Here is a 13,543-nt window from a genome sequence, read left to right on the forward strand (position 1 = left end):
GCCGCGCGATGGTTCTGGGTTTTCCAGGGACTGCCCTTGCATGAGCAGCTTGGCCTTGGCCTCTGTTTAGATACCCCCACTGTTTAGGGGTCGTGTTTTCATAATATTTCCATCTGCTTGCTGTAATATTGTTTACTTTCAAGTACTTATAAACTGCTTGGTTTGCACCTGGGTGAGCACTTGTCTTTTCAGAGCCTAGAAGGGGGTAAAATCCAAAACATTGGTGGAACATCAACACTCGCACGAGTGTACGGGAGTGTCGCGCGATGGTTGGCTTGCATGTAGATGGATTCACGCATGCAAGCTGGCTGTTTGTTCGTGCCAAAATCATACACAGTGCTGCTTTGATGTGTGATCGATGTTTTGAACTTTATTCCATTCATTATGTGTCATCTCACTAATCCATGCCGTATCTTATCACATCCTGTAAACTATTACAGTTTTAATCCCTGATTAATTGTTCCCCCGCCCTAATTGGCTAAAAATTGATTAATCAAACAAAATCGCAAACAAACATTTTTCGCAAGTGCCTAAGTAGAGACCGATCTCCGGATTGGGCGAGAGGGGTGCCATAAAACCCTTCCCCTCTCGTAACCTGGCTCCCGAACCCAGATATGGTTATGACGGACTGGTTCCTTAACTTTTTCAAATCAAACAGCGCGGCAAGTGCTTCGAAATACGGTTCCTTGGGTGTCGGACCTTCAAAACCCGAGTGGCGACTCTGTCTTTCGCGAGCGCTTGCTTCCCCGCTCGCGATCCCTCGATCTGGGCTCTTGCATTTTGGAATCCGGAAATTCCAAGGGCACGCTGCCCACACAAGTGCTGCCTCCGGTAAACGGCATAGTCACTCTCAGGCCTCAAGAAAGCAGCAAGGCCAACCAAAACAGTGAAGCGTCGCAGCTCAGCCAGAGTGTACCTATTTGTATGTGAAGTGTGAGGCGGAAGTGGCCCAGGAACCTGGTACTCAAGAAAGCCCAGTGACTGTCGCGTCACTCGGTCACCTAAGTACCCTCGCCACCCGAAAGCCGACTCTAGCAGCACTCGGCTCGCGGTCACCACCCTGCTCTTCTCTAGGTACTCAGGCTCAAGCTCTGCGTTTCTCCATGGGTCCCACTCCGCCTGCGAAACAATCAAAGGTTCAAAATCAGATAGACATCAGCGACAGCATTAAAGCAATTCAAAAGGCCAAAATGATTGATTGGAGTGTTGTTTACCTGAACACCCGACAGCTCGTCGAGGTACGACCTGAAAGCTAGGAGACTCCCTCTCGACTTCTTCTTCCCTCTATGCAAAGGCCCTCAAATCATGGCACGTGGGAGCATCCTCAAGTTCGGGCACTCATTCTCCGACGGGTACATTTTCAGCATTTCGTAGGCCCACAGCTGTAAGTGTTTAAACAATCAAAGCATTAGAATACGGTTCATATGAAAATTTGAGACAAGTGCAGGATGAAATAGGAAGTGGGCTACAGGTTTTGTTTCTTATTTCCCACACTCTCTAGTAGCCGGCGGTCGCCTTCTTCCCTTGCAAGAACTCCCCCATAAAGCCATAGCACGTCCCCAGAGCTGCTCCTCCCCAGTCGTATCGTGAAGCTGTGCGTAGGTCGAGCCGGCAAGTAGGACAGGTGTACTGTAGCTCGCTTGTTCGGGTACAGCGTAGCCCCAAACAAGTACAACAAGTAGGCCCTCGCCATCTGCTCCACCTCCTACTCTGAGTCCGGTACCCTCCCCTGCAAGTACCTCGTGAACTGGTCGTAATGGATGGTCTCTGCTTCAACTGCTGGTGTCTGCCCCAAGAACCACTCCAATGCCCCGGTATCTCTATGAATCTCTGAATCGAACGGGATAGGCTCTCCTCCTACCCTCAAGCCAGTGAGAGCTGCAAAGTCTGACGGAGTCACCATCATCTCCCCGATTGGAAAGTGGAAGGTATTCGATGAGTCCCACCACCTCTCAGCCAGTGTAGTAAGTAGGGCATGGTCACTTTTCACTGCTGTCAAAGTAAGGATGAACGGCCAGAACCCTACAGCGTCTACCAAGGCTCTAACTCGCTCAGGTAACCCTCTGTACAGCTCAAGCGAGCTTGCTAGACAACCATGACCCCGAGTGCTGGCTGCTCCTCTCTGCGTATAACAACAAACAACACGAGAAGAGGTTTATCAATAAATGCAATTCAAATTCAAGAGACAGTCGAATCTAGAATCTCAAAGCAGTACTACAGTCGAAACAGGCATTGTAAGGGTTGATCAAAGCTACAAGGTACTCGTTCACATAATCATCATATCCAATTTCGCCACCAGTCGAATCAGATCAAAGGCATTTCTCAGTCGAGTTCCAAGCTACAAGGTGTTATGTAGCCGATTTCAAGGGTATTCTACTCATCAACCAGTCGATTCAAACTATTGGGCACGCCATCCTAGTGCTTATCATGTCATGGCATTCTACCTAGTCGAATTCAAGTTTAAAGGACTATGTCATCCGTCGAGGTAGCCTACAATTGATTCAAGCTTGGCCTTAGCAATTTTCGTTGAAGTTATTGGTGCTCTACGTTCCAATTCAGCTATACCAAGGGTTTTATCAAATCAAATAAAGTTCCAAGGTCGAGGTATATTATCGCATTTTGTTTACTAAGTCGAGCCACAGTTCAAGGTATTAACCTATATACATTGCAAACTATGTTATGCCAATTCAAGCTACGTACAGTTACAATGATGCAACATGAATATCAAGGTAAGTCCAAAAGTATACCTGTGCCCAAGCCATGGATAGGTGTCGCTCAGGATCCCTCAGTACGAGCTCTGCGTCATAGCTATCTCGTAGGGGCGTGTAGCTCTCAACCCCGGACGGTATGAACAAGTGTGGCTCTGGTAAGGCATACGTATCTGCAACAAACCTGGCACGGGGTGCCTGCCATAAGGACTCAGCAAGTGTCACTGCGTGCTCGTACGACCATATCTCATCCCCCTGAGCCTCCTCAACTGCCTCAGACTCTCGCACAAAGGCCTCCTCCTCGACCCCGGCTCTCTCGGTCTCCTCTCTCAAACGCTCCTCCTCTTGAGCTCTCTCAACCTACCTTTACCGATCCTCTCGCACTGCTATCACTGCAGCCACCACCGCCAGATTCTCTCGGAACAATCGGCCAAGCTCCTCCTCTGTCACAAACTCTGCGAAGTCTCTGCGCGTAATAGGAACGTGCGCCGAAGACCCTACTGTTGGCCTAAACTCAACCTCCTCTGTTGGTACCCCATGGGCAGACTCCTCTTCAACCATTGGATCTTTACCCCTTACCGGATCTCTCGGTGGTGTCTCCGGTCGATCATCTCCACCACCACTATCGCTACTGCCGCCGATGCCGACTCCAACCAAGCCCAAACCAGTGACTACCGAGCCTTCTACACCGCTCCGAGAGTCCAACCGTCGAACCCGTGGACCCCTTGTACCGACGACATCTGGTGTATGCCCCACCTCTCCTGGCATACGCCTATCACCGCCGCCACCTACCTCCGTTGCATGGCCATCGCCACCGCCTGTGCTGGTTGAAACCTCTGCACCGATACCTGCTGGAGTGTCCTCCATTGTTTGATCGTCGATTTGAGGCTCCGGAGCTTCGCTTTCAACCCTTGATCGACTCCTCTCGTCACCACCAACGTCATTGCCGCTGCCGCCACCGGATTCTGCCATGGATGAGTGTGGGAAAGTGGGTTTTGGAGAAAAATGGTAGAATGAGGGAGAAATTGAGAGATTTGGGAGAGTTTGGAAGATTTTGGGAGTTCAAAACCGAGGTATGGCGGTTTCAAAACTTGTACGGAAGTTTATGTGACATGGGAAGCAATTGGGCCTGGTCTGGGCCGGATCTGGGCTCGGGTCTTTTGAATTTTTTGACGTACGCTAGTTGTGAAGAGCTGTACGCCAGTAACATTTGGGCCTCAGGCCCAAATCAATCCCTAAGTTGAAGTCCATTCACAACTAAAAGCCCAGTTGGCCCCGCATCACATTGAATCCCGAAGTGCAGGTTTTTCCCCAAGTAGAGATCCGACGATCCATCCGTCAAATCAACGATGATCCATCCATCCAATTTCAAATCAGCGAGGATCCATCCGTCCAATTTCAAATCAACGACGGTCTATCCGTCCAATTTCAAATCAACGACGGTCTGCCCGTCCAGTTTCAAATCAATGACGGTCTGCCCGTCCAGTTTCAAATCAACGACAAACTATCCGTCCAATTTCAAATCAACGACGATCTATCCGTCCAATTTCAAATCAACGACGATCTATCCGTCCAATTTCAAATCAACGACGATCTATCCATTCCATTTCAAATCAACGGCGATCCATTCGTCCGATTTTCAAATCGACGATGATCTATCCGTCCAATAGTTCCTTCCCCAAAGGAGTCGATCCGCTTGCAACAGATTATTCCCCAGGAGAGTTCCCCTTCTTCTGGGACAACTCGTTCTATCCTTTCTATTTTTAGCCCAACAGCAGTCTATATCAACCCTAGTAGCGATGATCGCTCATGAACATTCAACCGAGCAGGTTCTTTAAATTTCATGTATGTCCTGTTCTAGGCAGCTCAAAAGGGTGTCTAGAAAACCTTTGACGTTATTGTATCAAATCAATGGTGCTTCAAGTGCCGTCAAAGGGGGGCTACTATAGACACCCTATTCTGGACTGTCCAAATTGGTTTACTTACGGTCTTTGAATCGCCAATGATGATTACGGTCAAGAACAATCTGAGGTTATTGGTGTGTTTGAGTTTTTAGCATCCTGAACCTCATTCAAACCTTTGTCAAGCCTCCTCCAAACCCCTCAAGCCAGAACCAAATGGCCTCAGTGTGGGGGCTCCGTTCCGAGTGGTTCATACTTTCTGAAAGTGGGCTGGAGGTCCGCTCCAAGTTCCTTTCTTTGCTCTGCAAAATGAAGCATGACTAAAGACCACACCGGAGGTCCTCCGGGATGGCCCTCCGGTGCAAGAGTCAGTTTACTTGCAGGGAGGAATTAGGGATTAGGAGCTAGGGTTTTTTCTGTGCGTACCTCCTCCAAGTAGGCATAATGGGGTATTTATAAGGAACCTTTTAGCTTGATCTCCAAGAATGCACCAACGCTCAACAAGCGTCGGCTGACATCACTCTTATGTCACGTTTAGGGTTTTGTTACCATTTATAGGATAAGCTGGCACCTTCACGTGCCACCATCGCTATCCTCCTAACCGTTTGGATGATGTCACAACCATCACCATTGCCACGGTTGCTGTTCCCATGTGGGCGAGCTGGAGCGATGGCTACGTTTCGTTCGGCACCGAGCATGTTGTGCGACCTAGGGTGGTGTCCAATCCGAGCGAGTTTCCCGTTCGCGTGGGTACTGAAAACTGAGGCGATTAAGGAAGTCGTATTTAACGACACCCTCGGCTACGGAGGCCTTCGGAGTTCCGAACGTTGAGAGAAAGATGGATTGGAGTTGATAGGAATACTGGACCACGCTGGGAAACAGCACGAGCCACTTTGCTCGGCCTGCTACACTCAGCAAAACCATGCTTGCTTATGCCAGTACTATGCTGGCGTGTGCTGGTAAACTGCCACGTGTCAGTCATCGACCGTTGACTCAGTTACCACCAGCGCACGCAGGTACGATGTTGGCGTACGCCAGTCAAAGTTAGTCAAATGTCACTATTCAACCACGTGCTCAAGACTTTTGTGGCCACCCTGACGTAGTCTACAGTCCCCTGATGATTACAATTGTGCAGCCGGCTCCCCCTCTCTCCTACACCACCTTTCAACCCAAGTCCCATGCATTTAATGCATGGAGACCTCTCTTCTTAACCTAACCAACCCTTAACCAGCTAGTTACTAGCCCTCTCTCAGTCATTCTTTGGCTATAAATACCCCCCTTGCATTTATATGCAAGGGGTTCACAAGTTAAAGACTCATAAAAGCATTCAAGCTCTCTTTTTTCTTGTTTTTGCTTTCTTACTTCTCCCATCAGTTGGAAGAGGAAGCAAACACTTCTCCATACACTCACCACACCCTCACACCCATCATCCATCCCTTAAACTTCAAGTTCAAGTTCAAACCTTCCATCAATCTCCATCGTAAATAGGTATACCACCTTTTATTCTGCAACCTGTTTTGACCCCTGAGGGGTGTTAGCGGGGTCAAGGCTGGTAATCAATACCAGTCCTGACCCTAAAGCTGGCAACATTTCTAGGATCGAGTATGGTCATCAATTGCGCACGCCAGTAAGAATGAGCCGTACGCCAGTCAGGGTGATACGTGCAGTACTGGCGTGGGGATCATTGATCATCCATCTTTCTACTTTCTTTTTACTTTATCACCTTTCAGCATGATAAGAACTCATTTACTACTTTCTGTATTTTAGAGCTGTGTAGTTATCATTCGTTATTTTTGTTTCAGAAGGCCTCTGGGATCCTTCTGGTCATGTTCCAGAGCCCAGATCATGCAAAGCCAAGCACAGACCAAATAGAGTAACTGGCATACGGGGTCTTTGGACTGGCGTACGACAGTTACAATGGGTCCAGTGGCTGGCCCTTGCATGAGAGTTAACCCTGGCCTTTGTTTACTTCCCCACACTGTTTATGGGGTGTCTTGTCTATTTTGTCTCCTTAAGATTCGTTTATGCTGTCTGTAACCGTATATATGCTGCGATACTAACTGTGTGGTTTGTCCTGGGTGTGCATTGGTCCTTCCAGAGCCCAGAGGGTTGAGAAATAGGAGCTGTGAGCTTAGATTTACCAGCGCACGCCAGTTTTCTGTGACGTACGCAAGTTGTCTCTGCATGCAGTGGCCTGGCCAGTGCATACAGCTTCCTCTTGCGTGCCTCCTTCTGGATTGGTGTGTCCCCAGTTTGTCTAAAATGCTCACAGGTGCTTGTTCTCAATCTATACTCTTTGCTTCAATCAATAAGTCATCCATAAACATTTTGTCATATAATGCAACTTGTTACAGTTTTAAACCCCCATTAACTGTTCCCCCGCCCTAATTGGCTATGGCTAAAAAATGATTAATGAGAGAAAAATGCAAACGTTTTACAAAATGCCCGAGTAGAGACCGATCTCCGGATTGGGCGGAGGGGTGCCATAAACCCTTCCCCTCTCGTAACCTGGCTCCCGAACCTCTGATATCGAAGGTGACGACGGACCAGTCTATGCCTTTTCAAAAATCAAATAACGTAGCAAACGTTTCAAGTTCGGTTCCTTGGGTGCATGCTGCAAAACCCGAGTGTCGACTCTGAATTGTAAGCGTTTCGCCGCGCTTCCCAAGAAGGGCCCCACCCGATTTTATACTTAAAAATAGAATTTTTGGGGCGTGTGCCCACACACTCTCTCTCTAGCGTGAAATGAAATTGAAAGCGTACAGTGGAATAAGGGATCCGGGTGTTATAACTCGGTTATGACCCGCGAATCATTTACCCGACTCAGACTCTTTTTTACCCACGAGATTCCCCTCATTTCCCCAACCGTTGGATGACATCCAACGACACACAGCACAAGTCCGAATTTAAGGAGTTTAAGGGCATCAGTAGCTGAAGGAGCATATATGTGTGTATATATGTGTATATATATATACACACACACAATCCGGATCCCTTGAGAGATCCCAAATGAGAGTTTGGTGCGGGATGAAGCTGAGGGCCGTTGGATTTAATCCAACGGCCAGGAAAAGAGAAGCCAATAAAGTCTCTGAAAATTACACTTTACCCCTCAACCCTCACACTTGCCCCCTTCTGTTTTCATTCCACGCAGACCAGAGAGAGAGGGATGAATGAAGACGAACGAAGAACGAAGAGGAGAAGAATATCGAAGAAGAATGAAGACGAACGACGAAGATTGAAGCCAGCATCCACTAAGGTATCTCTCTCTTTCTCTCGAAAAAAAAAAAATTTTTTTTGGATCGTTCTGGTTTCTCAGAAATTAGGTTTTTTTTTTGTTAAGACGAACGACGAACGACGAAGAACGAAGAGGAGAAGAAGAACGAAGACGAACGACAAAGATTAAAGCCAACATCCACCAAGGTATCTCTCTCTCTCTCTCAAAATCTGGTTAGGGCTTTTTTTGCCCATTCGAAATCAGCAAAAAATTAGGGCTTTTTTGGGATTCAAAATCAGCAAACTACCACCTGTAACCCAGGTTTTGTCTACTACCATCCATTTATTAAACTAGGTTTTTGTACCACTTATTGCATTTGTTGGGTAGGTTTCCGATTTTGTTTTTCTTCTGATCTATCGGTGGAGAGTTGGAAGATGGTGGCTTTGGGTACTAAAAAGGAGTGATTTTTCTTGTTTCTTAAACCTCCTGAGCCTACTTGCTTGTTTCATGAGACTTCCCAATCCTGGAATTTACCCTCAATTTGTTTTGATTTGGTTATTTTCATTTTTGTTTACTATCACTATGGTTGTTGGTTAAACTGGAAAAATGCGAAACCCGACTGAGGCTGCAGTTCTTTCTTATATAGCTAAGGGGGTTGTGTCCCTGCATCAGTTTTGCTGATGAGCTGGGCCAACTGGGTTCATGAGTTGTGCCATTATAAAAGCATTAGTTAGCAATTGCAAGATTCCTGATAACTAACATGCTGTACTCCTTGTTCAGCCATAGGAACATTGCTGTACCTTTTAAAATGAATGACTTTAAGATGCTTTTACTCCTCAATTTTCTAGCCTTATAGTCAGGGTTATAGTTGGTTCTTTCATGGATAGTGTACTATAAATTCAATGTGGAAACTTTGAATAGACAATATGATGCAGCAGAATTGAGAGTTAAGTGATATATCTCAACTGTAACCATACATATAGTTGTTGTTTAGAGCTGAACTCTTAGTGTTTTGTTACCAACGTGGTAGAGAATTGCATCTAGCATATAGTGGCATTTTGGTAGAGAACTGCATCTAGCTGAACTGTTAGTGTTTTGTTACCAACGTGGTAGAGAATTCCGATTTTGTTATAAAGCATTAGTTAGCAATTGATCTTACGTGTATTGTCAAAACCTTTAATTGTTTTGAGTATCATAGAGCGGCCAATTGTTACATTATAGGAGGAGAATCATAAGGAAAGTAACCTATTTCATGGAAGGAAGCAGTTCGGGTAACAATGGAAGTGGTGATCCCGATTTTGGGATCTTTTGTTATTACGGAGAACCAACACCATTGAGGAAATCTGGAACACAAAAGAATCCAGGTCGAAGGTTCTTCGGATGTGCAAACTATAAGGTGAGCTGCATGCATTGCCCCAATTTATTCTCTTCTTGTTTTATAGTTAAACTTGGATTGTGTTCTGATTGTGTTCTTTTTTTATAGTTAAACTTGGATTGTGGTTTTTTTTGCTGGTATGAGCCTTGTATTTTGCAAGGAAGGGCTGATTTTGGGCCAATGATGGTTCAAACCAAAAAAAAAGGCTGTGATGACTGTTGAACAATGTGAGAGTTCAACATCCATGAGCATTAGAGAAGAAATGCAGAAGACAACAATCACATGAAGATTGAAGCCATGAAGAAGGAGATTGATGCAATGCAAATGAGAATGAGAAATGGGGGGAAAATGAACTGGAATTATCTTTGGATTGTTGTTCTTTGTGTTGTGTCGTACATGTGTGGCAAAAGCAGCCTGTGATCTCAAGTAGTAGTAGTAGTAGTAGTAGTATGTTTGTTATGATACTATTACTAGGTTAGTGAAATTGGCAGCCTTGTATGTGGTCTATATAAGTGGTCCAAGTGGTAGTTTGCTTCGAAGCGTGATGCACTTATTTTTGTTAAGATGAAGCTACAAGGTAGCCATTTGAAAGACTATCAAATGTCGTTATTTGCACTACTACCAGCAAAGTGATCTCTGAATGATGTATCTTTTGCGTATTCCGTCATCTAGGAACGTGTTTTTCTTTGGAAGTAGTTCCAAGTGCGAGTGTTGCTTACAAACATGATTCAACTCAACTTTTAAAAGCCATGTTCCAAGTATTTACAGCCATAATGAATCATGATTCGGCATTCTTTTCTAGCTGATGAAGGGAGACCAACCACTAATCCCAAAACTGGCAGCTAGTTGTAGGAGGAAAATCAATCTTTTGATGGGTGTATACCTAGGATGCTCCTGCATTGTGATAGCACAGGCCATAGTTTGAGATTTTCAATTAAACCAAAAGTCGTTATGTTTTTTCAACTAACTCAACCAGGCTTTTCAGTTTGTCTAAATCCTAGTAACTTCTTTAATCTGGTTCATATATATATTTTTGGCTATGTGATTACTTGTTATGGTTGTGCACTTGTGTCAAATGTGGTTATTTGGAAGGAAGAGGACATACAAGACGAAACTGGTTACCTACATTTTTAATTTCGTGGAGGAGAATCAAAATCCTCGACAGTTCACACAGTTTTGGAACTCGACCAACAATCTTCCTCGTGTTTTTATTCAACCCGGGAGAAGAGAGTGATAGGACAAGAATGGAAAACAAAAAATTCCAAATACATTTCTCCAGAGCAGACTATCTGAATACATTTCTCCAAATACAAAAATTTCCAAATATATTTCTCCAAATACAAAAAATTCCACATAGACTATGGAAGTCAAAATAGCAAAAAGGAAGACACAACTCCATGACCAACTAAGCTAAGCACAACTAGCCTTAGCAAATATAGCAGGATTGAGCCCCAAAGCCACACAGCAGTCTTGGTTCCCAGCAGATACATGCACATTTCTCCATGAACTCACCCCAGCCTTGATCTCATCCCAAATACATTTCACCAGAGTAGAGTGGTCCATACCATGTTGTCTAAATATACGACTATTTCTCTTTTTCCAAACTGCATAAACAGTGGCAGCAATGCATAAACAGTTTATAGACAGAAAATTTCAATAATTTCCCCTTACAGTGCTGACTGCCCCATTGAATCTCAGATACAACGTCCCAAGAAGGCAAGCCAAGGCCTCAAAATGACTTTTATCTTTTTACACACCTGGGAAACATACACACAGTCAAAGAACAGATGGTGACTTGTTTGTACACTTACATAAGTTCAAATTACAAATACACAAGTACACTTACATGTTCATAAGTTTCGGACAATTTTTTTTTGTCATGCGACTGCCCCAATAACCCACACCCATGACATTTCCTACTTTTCTTGACGGTCTTCTCTTTTTCTCCTTTCAAACGCTTACCACAAGTCTTTGCCCTAACTTTCAGTGGTTCTTTCAAACCATGTTGGCTTCCGAGAGAACATGGGAAAGCAATGACAAAAGGAAAAACAAGTCTAATTCATGACTCATGACAACAATTAGGAGAAGCAAAGTGTCAATGGTGGTCATATTTTAAGTCCCAACTATGTCTCTGTAGCACCTTTTGCAGATTTGCATCACAATTCTTGATAATACAAAAGCCAAATTGGCAAACAAGAGGATAAAAGAAAAGCTCACAGATGACGTCGCTATCGAGTCCAGAACAGCAACTTGCATTTGAAAACTAAGCTTAGAAAAGATTGGCCAAACTCAAACCAAGATCAAGTGCAATACATAATGAAGCCAAGCTCAAGCATCCCACTAGTGACTAGTCTGCCTATGACACCATGTATGAAAATTAAAAGCATCAAATCATAGATTACCATTCCGTATGTCGACATAGATGCGTCAAGACTCAAAATTCATAAGTTCTTATTTACGATCCCCACCTCCAGTGAGAGGAATCACCCACTACCATCCACAGGACAGTCCGGGGGTTCAACAGAGACAATGGGTACTGAACTTTTTATGATATTTCTCTTCACTATACATGAGATCCAAAAAACAATGTAAATAGTGTAAGAACAATCACCTTATGGATTTTCCAGCAAACTAGTGAACCAATACACCACCACCTGTTCTTTTAGCTTGCTGATTTTGAATCCCAAAAAAAAGCCCTAATTTTTTGCCTATTTCGAATGGGCAAAAAAAGCCCTAACCAGATGCTGGCTTTAATCTTCGTCGTTCGTCTTTGTTCTTCTTCTCCTGTTCATTCTTCATTGTTCGTCCTAAAAAAAAAACAAACCTAATTTCTGAGAAACCAGAACGATCTAGACTTCTTCTTTTTTCGAGAGAGAAAGAGAGAGATACCTCGATGGATGCTGGCTTCAATCTTCGTCGTTCGTCTTTGATCTTCTTCTCCTCTTCGTTCTTTGTTCGTCTTCATTCGTCTCTCTCTCTCTGTCTCCCTCTCTGGTTTGCGTGGAATGAAAACAAAAGGGGGCAAGTGTGAGGGTTGAGGGGTAAAGTGTAATTTCCCTAGACTTTATTGGCTTCTCTTTTCCTGGCCATTGGATTAAATCCAACGGCCCTCAGCTTCATCCCGCACCAAACTCTCATCCGGGATCCCTCAAGGGATCCGGATTGTGTGTGTGTGTGTGTGTATATATACATACATACATATATATATATATATACATACATATACACACACACACACACACACACACACACACATACATACATGAGCTTGTATTGACATAAAAAAATTATTTCAATTTGCATAGAGAACATATAACGTTGTATATGAGATTTTGTCCTGGCCTCTCAAAAGCACATATGGATATATCCATATATTATTAGAAGTAAGTTGAAGAGGCCGCTGCGCGGACCAATTCAATAAGTAATGGACAATAGAGTATATAACTTTATATGTGAACTTCTGTCATGTGTAATATGTGTTTTTCCTAAAGTTAGACATATAATATTATATCTCATTTTTTAGATATATTAATGTTGTTTTATGTTGTTTTGAATATGTATATATGTAGATATAGAGGTTATGAGAATGCTATTCGGAGGCAGAAAATTAAAATTTTGAAGCATCCGATGAAGGTTTTGATGAAGAAACGGTGAAAAAATGAAGGTCAACCCCCTGTGGCCTCATCAACATTCAACTTGGGATTCAAGGTGCGACTAGAAACAAGGATAATGGTGGCATGATATGTGAACATATAATGTTATTTTTTGAAATATATAATGTAACGCCCCTCAATTTTGGTCAATAAAAATTTTCGTTAAATATTTGAATTTTATTTAAATTACTTATTTTCTCTTGAGTGGCTATATGATTTCTTGTTTTCGTCGTAGTTAGATTTTTGGTGTGTTGAAAAATGTATGCATTATAATTTGTGAAAATTTATATGCATCTCTATTAATTATTTTGATGATTAATTCAATGATATTTTTATTCGGCAAATACAAAATTATCGAAAAGTCGATTCCCGAATTAAATATTTTCGTGACCTTGAAATATAGCATAAAGTCTCTTGGATTCATGATTTATATTTACAAAGACTTTATTGAGCTCAATACATGCTTTAACGATTTATTTAGATGAAATTGTGAGCCACAGGTTGACGAACCGGCTGACAAGCCGGCTGTCTGAACAGAAAGCTGTGACAACCGGACGACCACCCGGATGACCACTCTATCAAACGGCTAGTTTCCAACGGCTAGTTTCAAACGGCTAGTTTCCAACGGCTAGTTTCCAACGGCTAGTTTCAAACGGCTAGTTTCCAACGGCTAGTTTCAAACGGCTAGTTTC

General features: G+C 43.7%; 3 long non-coding RNA genes across 5 annotated transcripts in view; 2 read left to right on the top strand and 1 right to left on the bottom strand.

Moving 5' to 3' along the window:
• LOC131303723 (uncharacterized) overlaps window positions 1-12,971 on the top strand; it is a 64,490-nt gene extending 51,519 nt beyond the window's left edge. The window contains exon 3 of the long non-coding RNA XR_009192156.1: window positions 12,768-12,971. This is a non-coding gene — a long non-coding RNA (uncharacterized LOC131303723). The remainder of the gene's footprint in view (window positions 1-12,767) is intronic.
• LOC131303720 (uncharacterized) lies at window positions 7,612-9,725 on the top strand. Of its 3 annotated transcripts, none has more exons than XR_009192152.1 (3): window positions 7,612-7,865; window positions 9,045-9,219; window positions 9,307-9,725. It is a non-coding gene; the product is annotated as an uncharacterized LOC131303720 (long non-coding RNA). The 3 variants fall into 3 exon arrangements; XR_009192153.1 differs by lacking the exon at window positions 7,612-7,865 and adding an exon at window positions 7,979-8,029; XR_009192151.1 differs by lacking the exon at window positions 7,612-7,865 and having other exon boundaries at window positions 8,039-9,219.
• Window positions 10,446-12,344, bottom strand: LOC131303721 (uncharacterized). Its single transcript, XR_009192154.1, has 2 exons — window positions 12,088-12,344; window positions 10,446-11,761 (listed from the first exon to the last, which is right to left on the bottom strand). It is a non-coding gene; the product is annotated as an uncharacterized LOC131303721 (long non-coding RNA).
• Window positions 12,972-13,543: the final 572 nt, after the last annotated feature.

The sequence above is a fragment of the Rhododendron vialii genome, chromosome 10a, assembly GCF_030253575.1.
Source record: "Rhododendron vialii isolate Sample 1 chromosome 10a, ASM3025357v1".
Taxonomy (NCBI): Eukaryota; Viridiplantae; Streptophyta; class Magnoliopsida; order Ericales; family Ericaceae; genus Rhododendron; species Rhododendron vialii.